This window comes from Eptesicus fuscus, chromosome 3, assembly GCF_027574615.1.
Source record: "Eptesicus fuscus isolate TK198812 chromosome 3, DD_ASM_mEF_20220401, whole genome shotgun sequence".
Classification (NCBI taxonomy): Eukaryota; Metazoa; Chordata; class Mammalia; order Chiroptera; family Vespertilionidae; genus Eptesicus; species Eptesicus fuscus.
The window spans coordinates 80,418,723-80,445,921 of record NC_072475.1 but is presented as its reverse complement, the minus strand read 5'-3'; the positions used below and the strand labels follow the sequence as shown (position 1 = coordinate 80,445,921).

General features: G+C 41.4%; 1 protein-coding gene across 1 annotated transcript in view; it reads right to left on the bottom strand.

Annotated features, from left to right (window-relative positions):
* Positions 1-27,199, bottom strand: part of CMSS1 (cms1 ribosomal small subunit homolog) — a 398,213-nt gene that overhangs the window by 72,380 nt on the left and 298,634 nt on the right. The window lies entirely within an intron of this gene.

The following is a 27,199-nucleotide window of genomic DNA, read 5'->3' as shown; positions in this document are numbered from 1 at the left end:
GTGCAAGTTCCTGCGCCTTCTTGAAGGATGCTGACATTTCTGCTGTTTTAAACTACAGGTATTAGATAAAAGGCTCCCATACTGGTAGGCTGTTCCTTTAGAATTGGGTCAGACAGTAAGTCCCTAAGGAAGACATTAGAACCAAGTTGGTACTATAGTCTCATAGCTATCTGGGATTCAAATGTGATGGAAGTTCAAGATGTCTCTGTCTAATCTGTCAGAGAGAATTGGGCAGTCACTGGAGGCTGCATCTGAAAGAGTGGCCGTCTTGTGTTTCTCACCTTGGTGGAGGAGATGTTATGAGGGCATCAATCATAACATCAATGTCATTTTATGCCAATGAAGTGCTTTACATTGTTTATGGAATTTCAGTATCAGTCACTCACTTGATCCTATGGTCACCCCACACAAAAGGAAAGGCAGGTATTATTCCCTGTTCAGCAGGTGGAAAACTAGGTTTTAGTTGTTGAAGAGACTAGCCTAGCTAACTTCTCTCTAATGCACAGTGTCATGAAGTAATTTCTCAAATGAAAGACTAGAAAAATTCTGAGTTTTCAACATGAGTACTCACAGCTCCTACCTACTGCTTGAGGTGGAAACAGACACTGGAAACGATGCCACTAGAGGAGAGTTTCTGGCCTCCCCACACACATCCTCTTCCTGCCTCTATTTCCCTTCTGGGTACTCACCCTGCAGTTCCTTCCTCTGGATCTTGAAAAATCAGTTTAGTTGCTAAAAGAGGTAAAAGCTACTGCCTCTTTGTCTCCTCTCCTCCCTCCCTTCCCTCCCTCTCTCCTTCCCTCCCTCCTTTATTATTATTATTTTTTGGACAGAAACAGTATAGTATATTCACCTGTATGTAAATGCAAGTGGAGTTTTAAACTGTTAGTGAGTGCTACCACCAGCCTGGCAACATAAAACACTGTCTCATCAGATCAGTGCTACTGCCCACCCAGTCTAGGTCCTGCTTCTGGTGGAAGCCTAAGTGGGCCTTGAGAAAAGCAGTTCATCATGGGTAGAGAGAACATCACAGGAAAACCTTCTCTACATGGAAACATGGAAAAGCACGGCCAACTGAGAGCCATATCAAGATAGGCGGAGCTGAACAGAGCAGTCTTCGTGGAAGAGGAGGCCTTTTTGATATATTTTGAGAGAGCACACTGATCAGCTGGAACTAAACTGCTGAGGGTGACAGTGTGTAGGATACCAGACACAGTTAGTACTATTGGGTACTACCCATGACCAATCAAATACACAAGACTTCATTTCTTCCTTACATTTTCCCTGGAATTTATTGTCTACCTATTTAAAGTTTGCTGCAATTGTTTGGAAACTTGAAGCTCCTTTGCCGTTGTACTGATGGCTAAAAATGAATGCCGTCGGTCTTCATGATGGGTCTAGGGACAATCCTTCACTAGGGAAGTAGCATTCAGGGAGGATAGCGAGGTGGACAAGGCACAGGCTGCTTCTGTGCTTCTCCTTAGAGCTGCAGCTCCTGGCCTGGAAACAAAGAGGCGGAGGCAGCTGCCTCTGAGCCCTGGTATTAAACTACCAGGTTGTGACAAGGGACACCAACATCTTGGTTTTCAGCTGCTCTGAACATCTTCACATGAAGCTATTTTAAGAACCTTTGCATTTGATCAGGGAGCATGCGGGGTTAAGCCTTGTGCTTTCCATTTCAGTTTCAGATTCTAAGCAGGTGCACTTAGTAGTTCAGAATTTAAAAACATTATTACTGTATATCACCCCAACCAATGCAAAAATAACTTTATATTAAGGGAAAAAAGTATGTTATTGAGATGGAGACTTGTTCCTTAAATAAAATTAGCTTTTAGGAGATGAATTAAAAAAAAATCACTGTTATTTTCCATCATAATTTTTGTTTGGCAATTTCTGGTTAAAAATATAAAAAAATAAATAAGGCTATTGGCTAGAGTTAGAACTACCTATAACTATTTGTGCTAAGGCCCATAATGTAACCCTATATTCTACTTATTGTGCTTAGGATACTGTGGACAGGGATACCAGCATATTATGAATATCCAGGATCGTCTGACAATATCAAACTGTGATTTCCCTCTTGAACTTTGACAATTAGAGAAAAATATCCTCTAAGACTCACCCCACTCTCTGATGCTACATGGAGCTGAAACAAAAGGAAAGGCAGTACAAAACAAAAGTAATTTTTTAAAAAATGTTTTAAGCTAAGCATTTCTAAATCCCTGTAACATTTACATAGGTCTTCCCCATCTGGTGAAACTATTCTCTTATCATCCACCAGACACACATGCATTGGAACTGGAATTGTTCATTCCAGTTTTATGTCCTGACTGTTTCCATGGTTATATGATTGTATGAGTTGCCAAATTTGCAGGACTGTACACTATACAAGGTGAACTTTACTGCATGTAAATCATACCTTAATAAAATAAATGCAAAAACGATGTTAAGAATCACTATCTATGTGGCTCCACATTAAAAGCCTTCCATTGCAAACTTCAATCCACATATTCTGCTTTCATGTTGATGTACTGAGTGCTTGCAGAGGTTTTCAGTGAGAAAAGATAAAAACAGAAATTTTAGCGTACTAAAATAAACAAAGGAAAAAGAATCCGTGACAAACAACTGATAGAGTCCACCCCCACTTGCCATTACACAGAGGAAGAACTGAGGCCTGTATGTTCCCCAAAGTCTCAGAACTAGTTAGTTGCAGGGAAAGATACCTCTTTCTCTGGAGACAGTTAAAAGTGATCAAGCTACAGAAATTCAACTCTCCAATTACTCTCCTGCAACACTGTCAAAATTGCACGGTCTGATGGAAAAAGCCACAGGCAAAAACCTCACGTTGCTGCCTCCCAAATGCTGTGTTGAGAAACTGGCCAAAGACTGCTGGCTTCTGACAAATACACAATTACAAGGGAAAATCAGTTCATTTTAGTGGTCAGTAGACATTATTGCATGCATGGTATTTGCTAAAAGCAAGAGTCACCACCCCGTTGCCACCACCACCACAGCCTACACTCACTATGGGAGAGTATCACGAAAAAAAGATGGCCCTGGTCATGTTTGGGAGAGGCAAACATTTATTCATTGGTTTATTCATGTAACAAACAAATGCTAGGCATTTTCTGGGCCCTACAATCCAGTGTTGATCTTGGAATTATAACATAGTAGCATCTAGATAAGGAGCAATGTTCAACCACTAGAACATACTAAGGGCTGTTTGAATATAGATATACCAGACAAAATCCCAGTTAAAACTAAACCAATAAATGAATGTTTTTATTATAATATATAATGCCTAAGAGCATGGGCTTCCCTGGATGGCACCATGGGTTCTAATTCCAGTTCTGTGTGATCTTCAAGTTACTTAAACTTACAAAGCTTTCAGATTCCTCAATCATAAAATGGAGATAATAACTACTTTCCTTGTTGGGAGCAATAAAATGATAAATATAAAGTGTTAAGTACAATTAGTGGCACACAAGTGTTCAACAATCAGGAGCTATTATTATTATTATTATTATCATTATTTTTAAAAAATATATATTTTATTGATTTTTTACAGAGAGGAAGGGAGAGGGATAGAGAGAGTCAGAAACATCGATGGGAGAGAAACATAGATCAGCTGCCTCCTGCACACCTCCTACTGGGGATGTGCCCGCAACCAAGGTACATGCCCTTGACTGGAATAGAACTTGGGACCTTTCAGTCCGCAGGCCGACGCTCTATCCACTGAGCCAAACCAGTTAGGGCAGGAGCTATTATTATTAAGACAGAAAACTCCCACCATGGTGGCATAGATTGGGTCTAACAAAATTCTATCTTGAAAAAGTATGGCCATAGCTGGTTTGGCTCAGTGGATAGAGCGTCGGCCTGTGGACTGAAGGGTCCCAGGTTTGATTCCAGTCAAGGGCACATGCCCAGGCTGTGGGCTCAATCCCCAGTAGGGAGCATGCAAGAGGCAGTCAATCCATGTTTCTCATCATTAATGTTTCTATCTCTCTCTCCCTCTCCCTTCCTCTCTGAAATCAATAAAAATAAAAAGTAAATAAATAAATAAATAAATAGTGGTATGCCAGATACTTCTGAGAAATGAATAAATGCTACAAGGCCCAGAACACACACAGACACAGAACTTTGGATTCCTTGGACCAAATTAAGAACACTGGGGCTAGAAACATCATCTAGAAACTAAGGGATCTGACATCTGAATGATGTGTTGTCTTTGGGACCCTAAGAACCACTACTTTAAACACTACACACCCACACACAGGTATGAATTTAAAATGCCAAATTTTGTGGTTTTGGCATTTAAAACAAAACAAAAACACAGAAAATTGATTATTTAAAGCAAACCATTGATTTCCTTAATCTATGTTAAAGATAGAAATATCTGTCTTTCCTGAGATTCTCTAGCCATAGTCAAGTGACTAATTCTGCCCCCCTCCCAATTATTTTGCTCTTTCCTGCCATAAAATTTAAATCATGTAATGAAACTTCCACACTCACAAAGTAAAAACTTCTGGGCTCACAGCCCAGAGGATTCTGAGGAGACAATGAAATTCCTAAATGTGTGTAAATTATTTCAGAATGGGAAATGACTTCCCCCATGTAGCAGTAATTATATAAGTCTACCTTGGGAGAATGTTAATGGGAGAGCATTAAATGACTCCTTTTAAAACAAGGCACTTCCACAGGGTTTTACTTGTTCTTTCCTAATTTGGAAAGAGAGTATTTGTACGCAAACTAGCAAGTTCTCCTATCCTGATGTTAAGTGGTTAGGTCAGATTTCAGAGAGACTGTACTGGTGCATTAGATACCTGCCCAATGTGTGAAAGGAAGGCTCTAGCTCAAACTATGATGGCTGTAGATCCATCACTCTTCTTTTTCTTTTTTTCATGCTGTAATATCTGTAACTAAGTACAAAGACTCTTCCAATCATGTCACATAGAGATCATTTCACCCACTGCTGTTTGCCACCAGTCTCTTGTCTCTCTCCAGCAATGGTGAAGCGGATGCCCTTAAAGTAAGCAAAGTGACCAGGAAATTCCAGTACCTGCAAACTGCTGAAAGAGGCCAGAATGCCTACTGAAGCGAGAAAAACTTTAATTTACCCCAAATTCATATGTATTTAGTAATTTTCCCAGATGGTATCATAAAACTACAATCATGACCTAAATAGTCTAGTTGTTTCAGCGAGAATTCTATTATTATGTTCTCATCCACATCTGGATAGTTCATTTGTACAAGGCAATTTCAGTTGCAGAGAGCTCAAAAGGTCCAGCCAGGTCTAGTGGAACTAATCTGTATATAAATAATAATTTTTTTGACACTATGGAAGAACCTAAAGATTTTCACTTGTACTTACAGCCCTAAACAGTAGTTCAGTTTGAATTGGTAGCTACAAATTTACATCTCTTGGCTGTGTTTCAAAATATACAAGTATTTAATGCTTTCAGAGTTAGATCAGATACATGCTAGTGGCAAAATGCCAGTTGCCATTTTCATGGGGCTTTTGCATTTCTACCCTTTGCCCCACTGACCAGAAAACATTTTTCTTGGTGTTTCCTTTAGCACACATCAGTTATCTTACTAATTTTCAGTACAATTATACCTCACTATCCACAGGGGATTGGTTCCAGGACCACTGAGGACACCAAAATCTGCATATGCTCAAGTCTCTTATATAAAACTAGAGGCCCGATGCACAGATTCATGCACCGGTGGGGTCCCTCAGCCTGGCCTGCGGGGATCAGGCCGAAACCAGCTCTCTGACATCCCCCGAGGGGTCCTGGCTTGTGAGAGGGCACAGGCCAGGCCGAGGGACCCCACCGGTGCACGATCGGGGCTGGGGAGGGACTGCAGGAGGGCTCCAGGGCGGGTCCGGCCCGTTTCGCCCAGTCCTGATCAGCTGGACGCCAGCAGCAAGCTAACCTACCGGTTGGAGCATCTGCCCCTTGATGGTCAGTGCACGTCATAGCTACTGGTCAAATGGTCGAATGAACAGTTGGATACTTAGCATATTAGGCTTTTATTATATATGATGGTATAGTATTTGTATATATCCTATGCACATCCTCCTATATATTTTAAATCATCTCTAGATTACTTATAATGCCTAATACAATGTAAATGCTATGCAAATAGTTGTTATACTGTATTGTTTTGCAAAATGACAAGAAAAACCATCTCTACACATTCAGCACAGATGCAACCATCATAGGTTTAACTACAATAGTACATCAGCAACAGTGTAACATTTTTCTTACGAGTATTTTCTATCTGTGGTTGGTTGAATTGGGGGATGAGCAACATATAGTTATAGAGGGCCAACTGTAGCTTTTTTTTCTTCTTTTTAAGCAGCAAAATAACCTCAGTTACTTAAAATTTTCCAAATGTGAGAATATACTACAGGAATCAGAGTATAGCTCGAGATTAGTGGAACAACCGGTCGGACACCACACGCAGGAAGCAGATGAGGTTGAACTCATCTGAAGGATTCCCCAGGAAGCTTACACTCTCAGCAGGAAGGCAAGCAGCATGCCCGAGCACAGGCAAGGGTGTGAGCTTCTGGGTCCTACAACCTTTACCAGGGAAGCAAAGTTACGGATGAGGATGCCCATGCACAAAGGCAGATCTCCTTTTCAACTAAGAGTATTGTTTAGCTCTCCACTGCTCTTTGAGCCAAAGTGGGGTTTTTAAAGACAGTTCTTCACAGGGTGACTACAGACCCTTTGCCACCATTTCCTGCTATCTCTAAAGAGTCCTTCTTGCTCCAGAGGTCATGCTGTATCTTGCATAATCCTGAGGTTACTAAATCTGGCCAGAGGGGAAGGTCATGGGAACAGACCCAGGTCAGCCAACATGCAGAATGGGTGCAGCATAGGCTGGCTTGGAGGAGACCTGAGCTTCCTAAAAGTCTGACATCATCACCTGCAAGTGTACATCTCTGGGGTATTCCAGTCGGGAATGTTGTACTTCTGCTTGTAATGGAATCCTGATTGTACCAACTTGTTTGTGTGTCCCTTTGAGGAGTTAACCTCTTCTGATTTACTGAAGTGTCTAGGTCTGATTGTTCCATGGATCCCAGCCTACCACTGATACAGTAATTTCATATTTTTTGCATCTCTTACAGCACACACATATATTTTCTGACCAAAACCCCAGAAGGTATATTCTGACTGCCTTGATTTCTAGACTCCCAAGCACAATTCTTTCCAAACCAATAAAATAAGTCTGATAATGAAAAGCTATGTAAAATGAATGACTTCCAAGGTGAGTTTTAAGTGAGAAAGCTCATTGATAAATAGGGTTTTGTTTGGTGAAAGAGAGATTACAAGGCACTTTCAAAAGCTTAACTGCATCCGAGGTGGGTGAAAACCTGAGTCTGAAGTATGTCGTATGGAGAAGGGAGAGTGAGGAACAGTAGCAAGTATGGGCTTCTGAAAAGGTAACTAATCTGAAACGTCTCCTGGGATGCCATCATCTTGAGCTAGCAGTTGTTTTTCATTTCTACTTTCCAAACTACCTTTGTGTAAGGATTAATGACCTTCCCCCAGGCCATTAACTTGGACTGTCATTAATCTCCAGGAAATACCTTGTCAGTGTCGCTTAAAGGATACATGAGAAATGCTGTGTGTTAGGTTAAAAATGGTTAATCTTACAGCCATTTAACTACCCTTTTCAGTGATTACTGAGCTTTCCTGGAATTCCCTTTTGCATCAGAATTGGTTGACATTTTAATCACATTTTAGTCTTACTTGTAGGCTATGGAGTTGTTAAGACAGAATTGTAAATGGTAAAAAAAAAAAAGCCTTTTTGGAGGGTAAACTGAGTTTTCAAATACATGTGTTAAAAAGGATGTTACTAGTCTAAATCTCTACAATTTGCATGTGTTTTGAGTACTTGGAAACGAATGTTGCCACCCCCAAATCAATATTATTGGTCAAATTCAATAATAGGTTATTTCTATTTTAATCTTTAGTAGGAGAATACATTATCTACTAAATCAGCTTTTAAATGGCTTAGAAAAAGCAACATAGGCATCAATATTTGTATGCTGTTAGAGGAAACTAAAATAATACTTCTTGTTAAGTGTTCTTGTGAACACCCTGTCCAAGACAAGGTTAAAAGAACAATAGCTGTAGCTAACCATAGTACAAGAAACAACTCATCCATAAAGTTTCCTATAAACACAGACCATATTATGAAGAGAAAGTTAGATAAAGGCAAATATTTTAATAGGAATATTAGAATGACAGCACGGGTGAAGTTTTGGCTGTTACAGACAGAAGTGACTATAGAGGTAAAAACTATGGAGGGAAAGAAACAAGGATGACAATGGCTGGACAGTGAGCCTGCTCCTGATAAAAAGTGTTGTTCTCAGCCACTCTCTATGGTAAGGGAAAACAAAGAGGGGATTATTTCCATCCCCACTTTTCCTGAATTTCTTTGCCACTTGAGGAGGTGAGGGCATTTGCATTTGGTGTAAATCACTAAAGCAACAGGGCTACCCTGTCTGCCGCTTCTGCTAAATGGGAGGCCCTTCACCCGAAACTTTGGATTCCTAGGTTTTGTGAAAGCAGGCTTTGGTCAGCCAGCTCTGCACTGGACTCTTCTCTGCCTTGGTCACTGTCCTCTGGGTCTTGAGAAGACAGGCCTGTGCTCCAAGCCATTGTCCTTCACACAAAGTTGTGACTGCTAACAGTTTTGTTTGCTAAATCTCCCTGGAGTATCTCAAACAAAACGTGGTTCAACTTTCTTGTTAAAAAAATAAAAAAAGAACAGAAAAAGAAGCTCAGAGTTCTAAAATAAACAAATAGAGATAACTGACATAGTTAACAGTCTTGGTGTAACCACAGCTATGTCATCTTGGTCTTCTGTTTCTTGCTTGGGCAGAGGTCAGGGTGAGCCATTTAGCGAAGAGGGCTCCAACCAATCCACCCTAACACTCGGCCAGAGCAAGCTTCCATGCAGCTCCACCCTGCCACTGGGCATGACTGTGGGGGGGGAGTGTTGGGCAGAGAGGGCTATCTTGAAAATAAAATATTTTTTTGTTAATCCTCACCCAAGGATATTTTTTCATTTATTTTTATTTTTTTTACTTATTTTTTTCTTTATTGATTAAGGTATTACATATGTGTCCTTATTCCCCCATTGCCTCTTCCACTCCCCCCCCCCCCCCCCCCACTCATGCCCTCACCCCCCTGGAGTCTGTGTCCACTGGTTAGGCTTATATGCATGCATATAAGTCCTTTGGTTGATCTCCCCCCCTTACCTCCACCCTCCCCTACCTTCCCTCTGAGGTTTGACGGTCTGATCGATGCTTCTCTGTCTCTGGATATGTTTTTGTTCATCAGTTTATGTGATTCATTATATTCCACAAATGAGTGAGATGAGATCATGTGATATTTATCTTTCTCTGACTGGCTTATTTTGCTTAGCATAATGCTCTCCAGGTCCATCCATGCTGTTGCAAATGGTAAGAATGCCTTCCTTTTTAGAGTAGCGTAGTATTCCATTGTGTAGATTTACCACAGTTGTTTAATCCACTCATCTGTTGATGGGCACTTAGGCTGTTCCAAATCTTAGCTATGGTAAATTGTTCTGCTATGAACATAGGGGTGCATATATCCTTTCTGATTGGTGTTTCTAGTTTCTTGGGATATATTCCTAGAAGTGGGATCACTGGGTCAATGGGAGTTCCATTTTTAGTTTTTTGAAGAAACTCCATACTGTTCTCCACAATGGCTGCACCAGTCCCACCAGCAGTGCACGAGGGTTCCTTTTTCTCCGCAACCTCGCCAGCACCTGTCGTTTGTTGATGATAGCCACTGGCACAAGAACAGACATATAGACCAATGGAATAGAACAGAGAACCCAGAAAGCGACCCAAACCACTATGCTCAATTAATATTTGACAAAGGAGGCAAGAACATACAATAGAGTCAAGACAGTCTCTTCAATAAATGGGAAAATTTTTGGGAAAATTGGACAGATACATGCAAAAAAAAATGAAACTAGACCACCAACTTACACCATACACAAAAATAAACTCAAAATGGATCAAGGACTTAAACGTAAGATGGGAATTCATTGATTTTTAGAGAGAGTGGAAGGAAGGGAGAGAGACACACAGAGAGAAACATTGATGTGAGAGAGACACATGTACTGGTTAACTCCTGCACGTGCCCTGACCCGGGCCAGGAATTAAGCCTGCAACAAAGGTAGGTGCCTTTGACTGGAATTGAACCCTCGACCCTTCATTCCGTGGGCCGATGCTCTATCCACTAAGCCAAACTGGCTGGGGCAGAGAGGACTATAGCATGCCCGCTCCAACCCAAACATACACAGACAGTAGTTGCCTTCATTTCAGGGAAATAAGAAGTAACCTCTCCTGATAGGATGACTAGAAGCCCCAATTTGGTGACCTGGCCTCTGGGCTTACAAGCAAATAAGGGTTGCAGATGGACATTTCTAATAATTGAAAATCTCTGCATTAATGCAGCTGATGGAACAAGCCTATGGGAATCTTGGCAAGGCTGTATTCATGGTTCTCATTTATCTTCACATAAATATCACATAAAGTTCACTGATAATGTCTCCAACATTCAGGGTACAAAGACTTTTTTCTTTAGGGTAGAAGAGACAGATCCATTTTAATGTAACAATCTATTTGAACAATCCTGCTTATTGTAAAGCCAGTCAGGCCAAATCCAAAGGTTTTCCTGTTTAAATTTTCCAGGGGGCAGTTGGTAAAAGCCATGGGATTTGTCCATTCTAGGGCTTCTAATTCAGTCCATGCCAGCAGCTGACATCCCAACTTTGGCCCTTCAATGCCCACACTTCCCTTTAGCTCAATACTCAGAATGGTTGCTGTTACCTGCCAAATCAATGCTTCAAACGTTCCTAGAAAAAAGCCCAATTCAAGATTTGGGGAACAAACCACTAAGGACTCTTGATCTTTAGGTACATAGAAGACTCATGCTTAGAGTAGATTTTGGAACAATTAAAATGCCTATCCTGTTACTGGCTTGGTTCTAGGTCAATACCTACATGACAGCCTCTAAAGGAGCAACAACAGCCTTCAGGATGGAGCTGTTCTGTCCAGGATGCAGGGCTTCTATTTGTCTTTCTAGCCAGCTACTCCTGCCATTCTGAGCTGCTGCCTTCTCCATGGTCTCAGTGGGCTCCTCTTAAAGAGCCCATACTCTGCTTATGTGGTGACTTCTAATCACCAGTTGCCTTGTAAAGACTCCTGGCCTAGGAATACAGAGTACACAGGAATACACAAAAGTTGGAGGTCTTTCACAAACTCTAGATCTACGCAACCCTTAGTCAGTTAGTAGGTCTCATTTTTACAGCACTTTGCATTCCAAGCCTCAACCACATACTAGTACATTTGCCTCCTCCACTGGCCTCTGCATGGCCATGAGCAAAAGAAATTACATTGCTTTTTCCTTTAAACTTCCCTTGCCAATCTGCTCTGCCTTGGCAGAGCTTGAAGGTAGAAGGAAAGGCTATTTTTGATGAGAGGGCTTAGAAATATTCCCTAAACAGAAAATATCTCTCCTATATTCCCAAAGTATTATAGAACACCTTTTAAATATAATTTAGTCCCTGATCCTAGAAAAAGAAAGTTGGCTTTGCAAGGTGATGCCTTTGGTAGCCAAATAAAGAACTAACAAATTCAGAGAATCCACAGTGTCCTTGGGTTTGTTCTTTCAGTCAAACACTGAATAGCTACTGAATGCAAAGCATTGTGGGAGATGCAGAATGGAATCCAGCACTATCTTTGCCCTTGAGGAACTGTCAGTTCCGTAGGAGAACCAGGAAAAACATCAAAACTATAAAACAGTATGGGATATGAAGAGTGCCACAAGAGAGGTGCTGGGGTGATTCAAAGGAAGAAGAGAACTCCCATCTGTGGAGAAACAAATCGTTTACAACATAGATCCAAATTCTTCTGCAAGCATCCTATGCAAAGAGAAGGGCTCTAAGGTAACTTCTGCCTCTCTTTCCTTATTATCCCCTTTCCAAGCACATTGATTAATCCTCTCAGCGCCCCAATCCCTCCTGTCATGGAGTGGACCAGATGGCACATGAGTTCCTTTGAAGGGCATATTTATTTTCACTGCAATCAATAATTCCAACGGAAGCATTTTACTGAAAGCAAGTTTGTGAGTCATAACTTTTCTTCAGGTGCTCACCCGCTGCCTTTCCTTTGCTTCTAACCTGATCCCTGTTACCGAAGACCACTCTTACCCAGCTGCTCAGCTGGATTGCTCCTCCCCCCACAAATAGCAAAGCTTGCTTCCAGAAAAGTCTCTGGTCCTGGCTTGTGCCCAGAGACAATACACCACCTCTTCTTGGGGCAATGAGGAGCTGCCATTTCAGCTGTAGCATTAATTGCCCCTCAGTAAAGGAGTGTAGGACATTAGCTGTGCCTGGATGACGAGGAAGAAAAAACTCCTCCTTCACCAGCCTCTGTATAATGCTGTCTCGGACAGCAGCTGGTAACAATGCTCAGGAGAAGCTAAGGCACCGGCTTGCTTCTCACCGCAGTGTAATGAGAACCCTAATTTGTACCACACTCCGATTGGCTCCCACCCGACATGCAAGTGAGAGGCCAGTACCCCCCCACCCCCCCACCAACACACACACACTTCCTTCTCTGCTCTCCATTACCTGGGCTACAGGGCTGACTCCTGGCACCTGAGGGAGCTAACTAAGCCTCCTCAGACCACTCCACAGAATGAAAGAGTTAGGAAAAAGAGACCTTCTTCGTAACTGCCCAGGAGAATCCCCTTCAAAAGGCACCAGGACACCTTCACGACAGCGTTCCATCCTGAACCTGCAGCAAGGCGGCTGCTCACCTCACCAGGCCCCAGAATCCACCAGAGGTTTCAGTGACTCTAGTCCTCACCGCCTGCATTCTCACCCAGTAGCAAAATGCAGGCACCTCCAGTCAATAATGCAACTCAATCTATTGTATTTTCATTCCCATGCAACTCTGCATTCTCCCTCAGATTTTTCCCGTCCTCTCTGACTTCTCTCCAAATCCTTACAATGGCGCTCTCTGAATCTCTTTGAAGACGTGAACAGTGCAAAAGCACAGCTTTGCAGTCTGGCAGGTCTGGGTTCAATGAGTCTAATGTGGACTTTCTGTGTGACTCAAAGTGATGCACGTGGCCTTTCTGTGCCTTACGCCCTCATCTGTAAAATCCAGGTCTCAGTAACTGGTCTGGAGGATCCTGTGAGGCTTAAATGCATAAAACAGTCAAGTAGAGTGCCTGGCCCGTCATAGGTGCTTAATAAATGAGATATTGCTGTTACTGGTATCTCCACATGCTCACCCTGCTCACAGGCTCTTCTTCCCTCCTCTTTTTCCACCTCTTGTCCAACCCATCCTCCAGGACATACAACACCTCGGCCTCTCGAGAAAAGATGGTTCCTGCTCCACAGCCCAAGCTCCAAGCCTGGGGAAGCATTAGTCACCAGGTCCCCATTGCTGTTTCCAGGCCATTCCTTCCCACTTTCACATCAAAACCTCTGCTGTCTCGAGGCTCATGCCATCAGCTCATGCCATGCTTGGCCAGGCCCCAGTTCTGCCTACTGACCTCTCATCATTCCATCTACTCAATAGGACTGGCAATGAGGTCAAACTTCTTCTCCTCCTAATTCCCTTCCCATTGTGGGTAACCTCTTAAACATGGATGATTTTTACAATAATGAGACGTTAGAGTTTCTTTACTCTAAAACCCTTTGCCCACTCTACCTCAGCTGTCCAGTTTCACGGCTTCACCTGGAATGTTCTACCTCTGCCCACCTGTTACTTGACTGTACTTAAGTTCACAAGTCTGTCTCTCTTGGTGAATTTAGATATCATCTAATATTTGACTTTTATCCTTATTCCTAGGATAGAGTCTGGTACACACTGGGTGTTTAATAAATACTTATGGAATGAATAACATGGTACATTTCTTCATTTTTTAGTTTATAATATGCTTTTCTCTGTATTATCTTATTTGACTATTGCTTTAGGAAAGTAGAAACAGTATTAGAATGCCCTTGTGTAAATATAAAATTGAGGCTCAGGAAAATTAAGTGACTTATCAGGTTACATAGTCAGTCTACAGGAACCACCTGTATATACTATATCACCTAAAGGCCAGATGGGGTTTTCCCTATCACCCCAGCTATAAGAACAGCTCTTTCTTCCCTTCCCTTCTTCCCCTTGTATAATTGTGTTGTTTTTTTTTAATGAAAAAGAAAATGTGGAAAGATGATAGCTTATTCATCTCATGCACATACGAACATTTCTGAGAGGATTATGCATCTCGGAGGTCCCGAGGGTCTCCTGCCATCAGGCTGTACATTAAACACTCAGGATCTTCTTAACAGAGTTATGCAATGTTATATTTCATTGCCCTCAGTGCAAATACTAACATACATGAAAAATGCTCAGTTTATTACCCACATTAAGGAGATTTCAAAACTAGAAAGTGCAGAAACCTAATCTTGCATCCTCTGATTAATTCAATCCTGGATTTGTGCTTTCTGATAAAGCCCACAAAATGACAATCCAAAACTCCTCTTGGGTTACCAATGAAAAATGATCACTGGCAAAAACTTGAAAATTCCCTTTTAATATATAAAGCTGAGTTCTGCAATTGGCAAAGCAAGAACTGCCCACTGAACCAGTCTATGCCACATCCCATACATGGCTGAATCCTAAATTCTTAACTGGAATCTGATTTACAATCCAAAACTGCAAAGTATCTGGTTTCAGGAGTGAATGAAAAATCTTTCTTATCTGCATGAGGCATTTGTGATCTTTAAAATATTTCCCGAATTAAAGGAAGCCATTAAAAAAGGGGGAATTATAGCTAATGGCTTCTTTTTTTTTGGTTTGTTTGTTTTTGCTTTTTAACCCAAAATGTGTTTATTTGGATGGTTTCCTGCTCATCTTGATTGCGGTCCTTTTAGTGCTGCTTCCTCCTGAGGGAGCATCCTCTGCAGGCCGTGCTTTTCCTCCTGTAGGCTGACAGGGCACGTGGAGTTCTGTTTGCGAACGTGAAATGGCAGTCTGTGCAGGCTGAAGACAGTGGTGATTTTATAGCATCCTGGGCATCTCACATCCAGGAAGCAGAAATTGGAGCTCTGCACCAGGTACTTCTTCTAGTGTTTCCCCTTCTCCTGTTCTGGAGAGGGATGAGGGAGATCCTTAGCGAGAGGCATGTTGTTGTGGGGAGGTTGTCATGGCTGGAAAGGTGCTACTGGTTTCCTTGAATGTTGTTTCCAGCCCTGTATATGGCAATGATTTTTGTGAAATTCAACATTCTTTAGGAAGGTATTGCTGTGTTAGACTGTAATGGATACAAAGTTTTCAGGTTATATGGACTTATACTCCAGTAATGAAGAAAGATATGCACAATAATATCCATACCACAAGCAAGTTTCCTCGGCAAGAACTGATATCAACTGGCAGCAAGAGCCAAAGTTCAATTAATGTTAACAAAAATAAATGACAATAATAGTCAACATCTAAGAGCTTGCTATCTGTCAAGTACTATGCTGAAGACTTTAATACAACAACCTATTTAATTCTAAGAATGTTATGAGGTAGGTGTTATAATCACCAGGTTACTGATGAGGAACTTTAGCCTGAGAGATACAGTGACTTGCCTAAAGTCAAAGAGCTGGTTAAATGGTAGAACTGTGACTGAAATATAGAGTTTTTGACTCTAACACACAGAGCTTGTTCCATTCCATCTCATTATTTCCCACTGAAGCATCTCCCCACCAACACAAATATTACTTTATTTTTCTTACCTACTGTTAGTGACTCTGCTAATTGCTGAGGGACACACAGGTGGCTTTTAGTTGGCTGTGCAGCAACCAACACAGAAGAGGCCAGTGGCTTGCCAATGACACATTACAGCACTGCCGAGAGTCAAAGTAGTCACTGACCTATGGTCTTGTTGCTATTTTGATTTTACTAGATTTTTCAAATAATGATGTACCATGTACCATCACTAGATCTAGCTAAACACTCAAAATTATTATTTTCTAAAAAGATATGCCATTGTTCACAAAATTTTTAAAATCAACAAACTGACTAATAAAAGTTTCTATTGAGTAAAAACATTTTAAAAAGCTATTTTAAAAAATTCAATAAAGCTACTGAAATTTAGATGGTAGCAAATAACGTAGTTGAATATTTTGTTGGAATGGAGACCCAATCCTGGGTTGAGGAAAAATTTAAAACCAAGTAAAAAGTCTGTGTGACATTAGCTGAATAACTAAGAATATTCAAATCCTGAACTAATTATTAGAGCCAATTAAAAATTATGTGGAAAATAACAATTTTGAAAAAGTTTAGATATGCATGTTCATATATAAAAGTGGATTTGAAACAGTGTGATTCCACTTTTACATGAAAATCCAGTAAAACATGAACAGTCCTTGTATGCTGAAAACTATAAATGCTCATGAGTCACCAGCGATTTAAATAAATGGAGAGACATACTATGTTCCTGGATTGGAACACAGTATAGCAAATACGTCTATTTGCTCTAAATTGATATATAGGTTTAATTTAATCCAATAAAAATATAGCAATTTTTTTGTAGATAGAGACGAGATAATTCTAAGATGTATATAGGAAGGCAAAGGAACTAGAATAGCTAAGACAATGTTGAAAAATAAGGAAAAATAGGATAAAACAGTATACCTAATTTCAATATTTACATATATACTAATCAAGACTGTGTATATTGGTGGAGGAATAGACACATAGGTAACTGGAACAGAATAGAGAACTCAGAAATAGACTCATGCAAATATGCCTAACTGATTTTTTGAAAAGGTGCAAACAACCCGGCAGGCGTGGCTCAGTGGTTGAGTGTTGATCTATGAACCAGAAGGTCACGGTTAAATTACTGGTCAGGGCAACTGGGTTGTGGGATTGATCCCCAGTGCCGGGGTGTGCAGGAGACAGCCGATCAATGGTTCTCTCTCATCATTGATGTTTCTATCTCTCTTTCCCTCCCTCTTCCTCTCTGAAATCAATAAAAAAATATATATATATTAAAAAAAGAAAAAGGTGCAAATGCCACTCACCAACCAAAAAAACAAACAAACAAAAGATAAGCCTTTTCAACAAATGGTGTTGGAGCAATTGGACAGTCAGAGGAAAAAAAATGAAATACAAAATGCACAAAAAAAGTTACTAAAAATAGATCATGGACTTAAATATAAAACTAAAAATGCTTAGAAAAAAAGTAAGAGAAAATCTTTGGGATCAAAGGCTACATAAAGAGATGCTACATTTGACACTAAAAGTATACTACATAAAAGGAAAAATAGACAAATTTATTTCAATCAAAATGACAAACTTTCTACTCTGCGAAACATCTTTTTAAGAGAATGGAAAGAGTCTTGAGATTGGGCGAAAGTATTTAGAACAAGCATGTCAAACCTGCAGCCCATGGACCGCATGTGGCCCACGATGAGTATTTTTGCGGCCCAGCCAATATAACGGGATGTAAGAAACGTTTTAATAAACATTTCGTAACTTAATTTTTATAACATCCTGTTATACATAATTATTAATAACGAACTACAACGTTCACTAATGACTGATTACCATAATCGTGTTGCATTCATTTCCCTTATGTGCCTTATGCACAGGTGCACCATTTCTCTCCACTAATACCAGCAGTGAATATTTTAGCAGCCGGTTGCCACGTCATTAGTCTTGGACTGACTTGTTTGGTGTGCACAACAGGAAATATTTCGCTTTTGGAGAACAAGAAAAATAGGTTTATTTGCGTTACGCTTATTAATTTGTGCAGTTATTCAGTGTCTGGTAAGTTAATGTTCAAGAAAAAATATTAATTTTTATTAAAATGCTCTATTATTTTATGTTAACGATTACTCATTTATTTCAGCTCTTTGTATTCAGCATGTCTCCATCGAAATAAACCTATGTTTCTATGAAAATTGAAGCTTTTGTTTTTGGCGGCCCACATAAACTTAAACCTTGTTTATTTGCCCTGTTAGCCTCTAAGTTTGCTATGCTTGTTTTAGAATGTATAAAGAACCTGCAAGATTCAACAGTAAAAGACAAACAATACAATTAGAAAATGGGCAAATGACATGAACAGACATTCCACCAAAGGAATATAGAGATGGTAAATAGACACATGAAAAGATATTCCACATCATTACCTATTAAGGAAATACCAATTAAAATCAAAATGAGATACTACTACACACTTGTCAGAATGGCTAAAATTAAAAAATAGTGACAATACCAAATGCTGGTGAAGAATTTGGAGAATCTAGATTACTCATACATTGCTGGTGGGAATGTAAACTGGTACAGTTACTCTGGAAAACAATTTGGCAATTTCTTATAAAACTAAAATATGACCCAGCAATTGCAATCTTGGGCATTTGTCCCAGAGAAATGAAAACTTACGTTCACACAACAACCTGTACCCAAATGTTTATAGCAGCTTTATTTTAATGGTCCCAAATTGGAAACAATCTAGATGTTCTCTAATGGTGAATGATATGATTATACCCATATTGCAGATTATCACTCAGGAAAAAAGGAAGAAACTATTGATACACATAACAACCTAGATGAATCTCTAGAGAATTATTCTGAGTGGGGGGAAAAAAAATCAATCCCAAAGGTTATGTCCTATATAATAAAGGGCTAATATACAAATAGAGCGAACAGCAGGACAACCAGAACCGAATAACTAGTCGCTATGACGTGTGCTGACCACCAGGGGGTGTGTGCGGAATGTGGCGGGCATTGGCTGTGGCAGGATGGTGGAGCAGGTAAGCGGGGGCGCCAGACCAAGGAGGGGCACCGGTCACTGTCAGTGGGGCGAGCCTCTGGTGGTTACTGAAAATTCTTTGCTCCCATATGCCACGGTCCCATTCGGTGCTCACACCTGCTGCTGGTGCCAGAGCTGCCACTCGCACCCACTGCCAATGCCGGCCCCGCTCACACCTGCAGCTGGTGTGAGCACCGATCGCTCGGCACCATCAGTGGGTGCGAGTGGCTGCCGGTCCTGATCGTCCCTGAGGGCTGCTCCACCTCCCCCTGCTCCTAAGGGATGATTGGGGCAGCAGCCACTGCTGGTGCTGGCCCTGCTTGCACCCGCTGCTGGTGCTGGCCCTAACTGCTCTGCCCTGTCAGTGGGTGCGAGCGGGGCCGGCGCCATCAGTGCGTGGTAGTGGTGGCAGTGGAAGTGGGGCTGCCCGCATATAGGGGACCAGTGGGCCGTGGCAGGAGGGGCCAGGCGGGGGCGCGGAGGATGGGCTGAGACCCGCCCCTGTGTCTACCACAGTCTTGTGGCCCACAGTTCCTTTCAAGGTGCACGAATTTGTGCACTGGGCCCCTAATATTTTATGATTCCATTTACAGAAATGGAGAACAGAATAGTGGTTGCTAGGGTTTAATGAGATGGTGGAGATGTGAGGGAAACAGTTGTGGCCATAAAAGGTCATCATCCTTGGGGCGATGGACATGTTCTGTATCTTGACTGCATCAATATTTATATACTGGTTCTGATATTGTACTGTGGTTTTGCAAGATATTACCATTGGGAAAACTGGGTAAAGGATACATAGGTTCTCTTCATATGATTTTTTACAATTGCATGAAACTACAAGTATCTCAAGGTAAAATGTTTAATTAAAAAGATCAAAAGTATATATTTTGGTTTTATATAAGAAAAAGAATGTGAAGATATGTATCGATCTTTATCCCTGGGTAGCAGTGAATCAGTGACTTTTATTTTCTTCTTTTGGATTATCTAACTTTTCCTACAATGAACATACATTATTTAGGTAATTAAAAAGTTAAGAAAGACATTGGCTATAACAATAGACCTAAAGTCTAATGATCTAAGTGGCCCAACTGAGAAAAGTTAGTAATATGATAGGCCAGTCCCTGTCTTGATTGTGAGATTCTAAGGAGTCCAGTGCATAGAATGTTTGAAATGAGTTGTCCTTTCCTTTTTAAACTTCACGTTTCAAAAAAAATTTTTTTTTTAGTTTGTATTCTATTCCTTCAGTTACTCAGTAATTTCTAATCTCTCAAGGTACTTATGAAATCACAGATTCCCAATTTATGGGACCTTAGCACCAGGTTAGATCCATTCACAGAGAAAGTTATGTGCATCCAGGAGAATAGCACATTTATGGATAGCCAAACTAAATGGAATCTGACCAAAAAGTTCCATAAATTATACTTGGAAATAGTTTGTCTCCTGAGAAGAATGGAACTGTGATTCAAATACTGAGGTAACTGATTTTCCTGATAGTTAGTCACTTAATTCTAAAAACTGCTGAATGCAGGCACAGAAGTCCTGAGAACAAGCTAGGAATTTGAAGGGGAGCCTAAAAATAATAGTAGTAATAACTTACTTTTGCTCAGTGCTTATTAGATACCAGGAATTGTTCTAAGAACTTAGCATGTATTGACTCATTTAATCATCATAACTAGTAGTCTTCAACCTGGGATTTGTGCACTGGGTATGAACATATTTTGCAAGATGTGCACATGCAAGAGTATCTTAAGGAAATTAGTCTCCAGACCTCTTTACTTTCTTTTGTTCTTTACTTTTTAACTGCCCGAGAACTCACCTGCATTCAGATCAGCCCTTTCACCTTACTAAAAGGCAAACTCCTCATCCAAGACCAATCTTATTATAGTTCATTGTCTTGAGGTATACAAACTTCCTGAAATCCAACACTTGTTATGATTAGAAATACTACTGGTTTTAAAATCAGTATTGATATGTTCTGAGTTCTTAACAACTGAGTGAAATATGTTAAGGATGTTGACTCTTTTACATGTTGTATATATCTTCTGGGAATGCTAAATTACTCAAAATACATACCTAAAACATGTGGATAACTTTTTAAATGATTTCTTTTCAATTCCTTTTGAGTTATTCAACAAGGCAGGTAAAACTTATTTTTTCAAGTCATGTTAACTATTTCAGCCACAACCAATTCTCATTTTACTTCATGTTATATAATATTTACTCTTTTCTACCTCTTATTAAAAAAATAAACTAAAGCCTATGATGAAAAGTTTTATATTTCAACTTTAATATGTGCAAGGAAGGATACAATTTCTCTAAATTACTTTTGGAGTAGTACATTTTTGAAGACCACTGCTCCTAACAACCCTATGAGGTAGATATTAATATCTTCATCCCCACTTTACAGATGTTGCACTAATGTGGATCAGAGAGGTTAACCAACTTGCCCTAGAACACACAGCTGTTAAAGGTCATAATTAAGATTCTAACCTGAGGAATCTGGCCCCAGAACCTGAGCTCTTAACCGCCCGCCCCCAAATATATATGATATGTCTTCTGAATTTCAGTTCAGGCCTGCCATGAAATCAGAACAATGTACCTCTGATTCATGTGAGGAGATACTGAACAAAGAATTCTGTCTTAAGAAAATATTGGAAAATGTCTACAAAGACTAGGTTAGCTTGATTCTGGTAGAAAATTGTTAGTTTTCCAATATTATTTTTATTATCTTCCAGAGATTGCAGAAACAGGAATTTGGGATGCTCAAATGGGTTCAAATACAAACATTATCTGGAAAATTGAGGAGCCAGTATGTTTTTAAAACATAAATCAGGCACTTAAGTCAGAATATGTTTATATTTCTAGTGACAGAATAACTTACGATGCTTATTACTTGGGATATGGTAGAAGTGTTGTACTACTTAGTATCGTTAAAACTGAATGCTCCTTCATTGTTACATAATTTCCCACACTGTGCTTCTGCCCTTACATAACAAGAGGTCTTTCTACTCAAGTTCCACAAAGTTCTTTTATGAAAGCATTTTGTTTTGGGGGAAGAGCACACACACACACACACACACACACACACACACACCCTTAAAGGTAGAGTAGGGTTATAAGAATGACATTTTCTAAATGACCTTGTGTTAAAATTACTTGTAAGCCCAAGTTGCTTTGCAAATGTTTAACCTCTACACTAATTTCAAGTGTTCTTAAAATATACTTTGGACTACATGGGCTGGAATGAAGCAGCAAGCTCTGGGGAGAAGGACATGAGCCACATTCTCGGGGGGGGGGGGGGGGTTTGGAGCGGGGGTGGGGGTGGGGGGACTGGCCTGTGAACACTGGCACACCTGCAAATTGTCCCCCAGAGCGCGGGGTGAGACAGTTTGTGCAGTTCCGTGGAGAAATTTCCCTTCGCATTCAGTGGGCTCATTATGTAGATCTGGTTCTTCCCTTTGAGGAAACTCATGCTCAGAGTGGGTCAGGAAAGCAAAATGCTATAGAAAAGATGACTGACTGCAACGTAGGGTGGTCTGCATGGCTTGGGAAGACAGGCTGGCCCTGCAGAGAAGGAGCCCAGGAAGGGGTCCTGAAGCAGCTTTACCACCTACCTTCCTGAAGGCCCTGGTGATCACACACTTCTATGGCCTCGCTTGCTCTGAAAGTCTATGACTCAGAAAATCTGAGGAGGAACTCCTCTAGAAATTTATTAGAAAATGTTACACGGTAGAGAAATGAGCTCTTCCCTGAAACACCATGATCAGCATGACTGAATGTCATGCTTGCATTCCCAGCTGCACTTTTCCAAAAGGTGTTTTCAATTATTTTCAGTGAGCTAATATTCCCTTGACTATCTTGAAGACTTAGAAGAACAGGACAATTAAATTCGAATCTTGAAGAAAACAATAGCAAACAGCTGCTCAGTGGACCCAGGGAACAGATGCCTGTGTAACTAGAAGTGGTGCTCAGAGAGGGGTCCAGAGTCCAGGGAGCGACTGCCCTGGACTGAACTGGGGCAACCACAGGACAGAACAGTGAAGTAAATAGCTTTGAGAAAATGTGAGTGAGGTTTTCTGTGGCCACAGGAACCACTACTTCTAGTATGAGAAAAACTGGCTGGCTTTGGGGTAGGGTAGGGTATCCTAACAATTAAAAGAGTAATCCTATCTAATAAAAGAGTAATATGTAAATTGTCACTCCAAGACACAAGTTGGCTGCCCCCATGTGGATACAAGATGGCCGCTACAAGATGGCCAGCAGGGGAGGGCAGTTGTGGGAAGTTAGGGGTGACCAGGCCAGCAGAGGAGGGCAGTTGTGGGAAGTTAGGGGTGACCAGGCCAGCAGAGGAGGGCAGCTGGAGGTGACCAGGCCGGCAGAGGAGGGCAATTGGGGGAGACCAGGCCTGCAAAGGAGGGCAGTTGGGGGGGACCCAGGCCTGCAGGGGAGGGCAGTTGGGGAGGGACCAGGCCAGCAGGGGAGGGCAGTTGTGGGTGATCAGGCAAGCAGGGAGGGCAGTTAGGGGTGACCGGGCCGGCAGAGGAGGGCAGTTGGGGGAGACCAAGTCAACAGGGGAGGGCAGTTGGGGAGGACCAGGACTTCAAGGGAGAGCAGTTGGGGGGGACCAGGCCTAGAGCAGTTGGGGGGGACCAGGCCTGTAGTGGAGGACAGTTTGGGTGGGACCAAGCCTGCAGTGGAGGACAGTTGGGGGGGGGGGGAGACCCAGCCCTGCAAGGGAGGGCAGTTGGGGGGGACCAGGCCTGCAGGGGAGAGCAGTTTGGGTGGGACCAAGCCTGCAGTGGAGGACAGTTGTGGGTGGGGAGACCCAGGCCTGCAGGGGAGGGCAGTTAGGGAGGACCAGGCCTGCAGTGGAGGACAGTTTGGGTGGGACCAAGCCTGCAGTGGAGGACAGTTGGGGTGAGGAGACCCAGGCCTGCAGGGGAGGGCAGTTAGGAGGGACCAGGCCTGCAGGGAAGGGCAGTTGTGGGCGATCAGGCCAGCAGGGAGGGCAGTTAGGGGTGCCAGGGCCAGCAGAGGAGGGCAGTTGGGGGAGATCAGGTCTGCAGGGGAGAGCAGTTGTGGGTGATCAGGCCAGCAGGGAGGGAAGTTAGGGGTGACCGGGCCAGCAGAGGAGGGCAGTTAGGGGTGACCAGCCAGAGGGGAGGGCAGTTAGGGGCAATCGGGCCGGCCAGGGAGCAGTTAGGCATCGACCAGACTGGCAAGGGAGTAGTTAGGGGTGATCAGGCTGACAGGCAGAAGTGGTTAGGGACAATCAGGCAGAGGCAGGCGAGCGGTTGGGAGCCAGCAGTCCTGGATTGTGATTACTAGGGTCCCAGATTGGAGAGGGTGCAGGCTGGGCTGAGGGACACCCTCCCCCCAGCACGAATTTCGTGCATCGGGCCTCTAGTCTATATTATAAAAACCCAGTGGCCCTAACGCCATAAGGACCAAAGACCGGCGTGGATGGGTGGGGCTGCGAGCACAGCGAGGCCGCGCGGGTGGGAGGGGCTGTGCAATTTCGCACCCTGGGCTTCTAGTGGGAACTAAGTGTCTGACTTTCATTCTCCTCAAATTCTGTTTAGAACTAAAAGAATTTAGAGATCATCTTATTTAATTCCTACATTTAAGTTGAGGAAATGGAAAATGAAAGACAAGCTGACTTACTCTAGGTCAGCTAGCCAGCTAGTTAGTAGGTAGCAAAATGGAGACTAGAACCCAACTGTTTCTACTTCACGTGCTACTTAAAAAGCCTGTCCCAATCTTCCGCAGTTACACACTGGGTGTCTTCTCTTCCATATTACTAGGGAACAATGATTTCTTACTCTATACAAACACTTTGTAAAATTGGTATTTATACAATACTACTTCTCTAGGGAGGTAAGATCCCCTCAAAGTTAAGATAAAAAAAAGTGATTTGGTCATAGAGTACCATTATAAAGAACCATAATGAAGAATGCTTAATTCCACTTTGTTAAACTAAAGCAGGATTATTTTAAATATGTTTCCTGCTTAATAGGCTTTTTGCTTGCCATAGGCTTTGACCTATAGGTGAATGCAGAAAAATCTTCATATCTCCATCTCTATATTCTCTTTAAGGCTTTTAACTAAGATTGTTCTACAGTTAGTTTTGAAAATGTAACTTTTTCTCAGCAACTTATTACTATTATTGTTAATGCATATAATATTTATTTACCACCAATGTTAATATTTTGAGTATGTGTAAAGGCATGATTTAGGTTTTACAAATTTATTATGAAACCAAAAGGAATCTGCCTGAGTATGGGCTATGCCTTGATGTATTTTTTTGATAAGAGTCTTCTCCATGGCATCATTTTTAATTTGGAGGATGCACCTCATTCTAATGAGATGTGCTTATTCCATAATGTCTGAATGCTATATGGAAACATATTAGTTTGAAATATGACTAATTATTTTATATCAAAATTTAGTTGAGGTGTTCAGGGAACACACATATGAGAACCTCTCCTCTTTTTTTTTTTTTTTTTTTTGCCTCCTCCCTCCAAACAAGCTCTCAAATTTAACTTTAAAAACCTATAGAACTCTGGTTGAGTAGCTCAGTTGGTAAGAGGATTGTCCTGATACACCAAGATTGCAAGTTCAATCCCAGTCAGAGCACATACAAGGCTCAACCAATGGATGCATAAATAAGTGGAACAACAAACAGATGTTCCTCTCTCTTTCTTTACCTTTTACTCTCTCTAAAAAGAACACCAATAATAATAATAATAATAATAATAATAAACCCTATAGAAATACTTAAAAATTTTTTCCAGTTGAAAACAGGAGAAAATCGTTGTGACCGTGGGTACAGGAAAGATTTCTTAGGTATGACAGCAAAATCTAAAACAAAACAAAACATTGATACACTGGACTTCATAAAAATTAATAATGTATCTTCTGTGTAAGACACTGTTAAGAAAAGAAAAAGGGCAAGACACAGAAAAATCTTTGCAAATCATATATCTGAAAAAGAGTTCTATTCAGAATCCTACCTAATAAAATGGTAATATGTAAATTACCATCACTCTGCTACGCCCATGATTGGGCCAGAGGGAGGCGCAGGGGGCGGGACTTGGGGTGGCCAGGGTAGCCGATTGGGCCGGCAGGACGCTGAGCTCGTGTTGCCAGTGGCGGTGCGAGCTCACATCCTGCCACGGACCATCAAAAGCGGGGAAGCTGGGTGCCTGTCTGCTCCGGCACCAGGCCCTTCGGAAGCCTCCGCCGAGCCGGAGGCTTCCGAAAGGCCTGGTGCACCAGCAGACAGGCACCCAGCTCCCCCGCGATCGAAAGCGAAAGCGTGTAGGGGACCCTACACGTGCATGATTCAATCATGCACTGGGCCTCTAGTATCTAAATAAATCTCAAAACTCAATAAGACAAATGAGCAACTTAAAAAAGATTTGAATAGATGTTTCACTAACATGGATAGCTAAATGACAAGAATGACTAAAAAATCAAAAGGAAACACACAAAAACCAATCAACCAAACAAAACAACACTGACAATACCAAGTGCTGAAAAAAACTGGGAGTAACTGGAACTCTCAGACACTGCCTATGGATGTAGTACAGCCACTCTGGAAAACAGTTTGGCAGTACTTTATAGAATGCTAAACATACATTTACAGTAAACTATAGTATTCTCACTTCTAGAGAAAGACCCCCGAAAAACAAAAAGTTCCATTCACTTAAAAACCTGTCCATGAACATTCATAGTGGTTTTATTCATAACTGCACCAAACAGGGAACAACCCAGACGTCCTCCAACTGGTGAGTGGTTAAGTAAACTGTGGCACTTCTTTCTATATGATGGAATATTACACAGCAGCTAAAGGCAACAAACTGTTGGTACACACAACAACTTGGATGAATCTCGAGTACAGTAATTCAAAGAAACAAAACTTTAAATGCTATGATTCTTTTTATATGACATTTAGGAAAAGGTGATATTAGAGAGAAGAAAACCAAGTGGTTGCCAAGGATTGAGAGTGGGGGAAGGGGTTAATTTAAAAAGCCAGCATGAGGGAATTTTTAGGGATGATGAAAGTGTTCTGTGTTTTGATTGTGGTGGTTACATCACTGTATGCATTGTCTAAATCACAGAACTATACACAAAAAGTGAATTTTAATAAATGTATATTTTTAAAAAGTGAAAAAAATGTGTTAGCCATTGTGCTAAACTTTCCAGTGATTTTTAAAAAAATTTTTTAAGATGTTCTACATTAAATGGTTGTATTGATCCACAGAAAAATACATCATATTTTGAACTTTAGCCTGGCAGATAATACATTTTACAGAATTTTAATTATTTAAATTTAA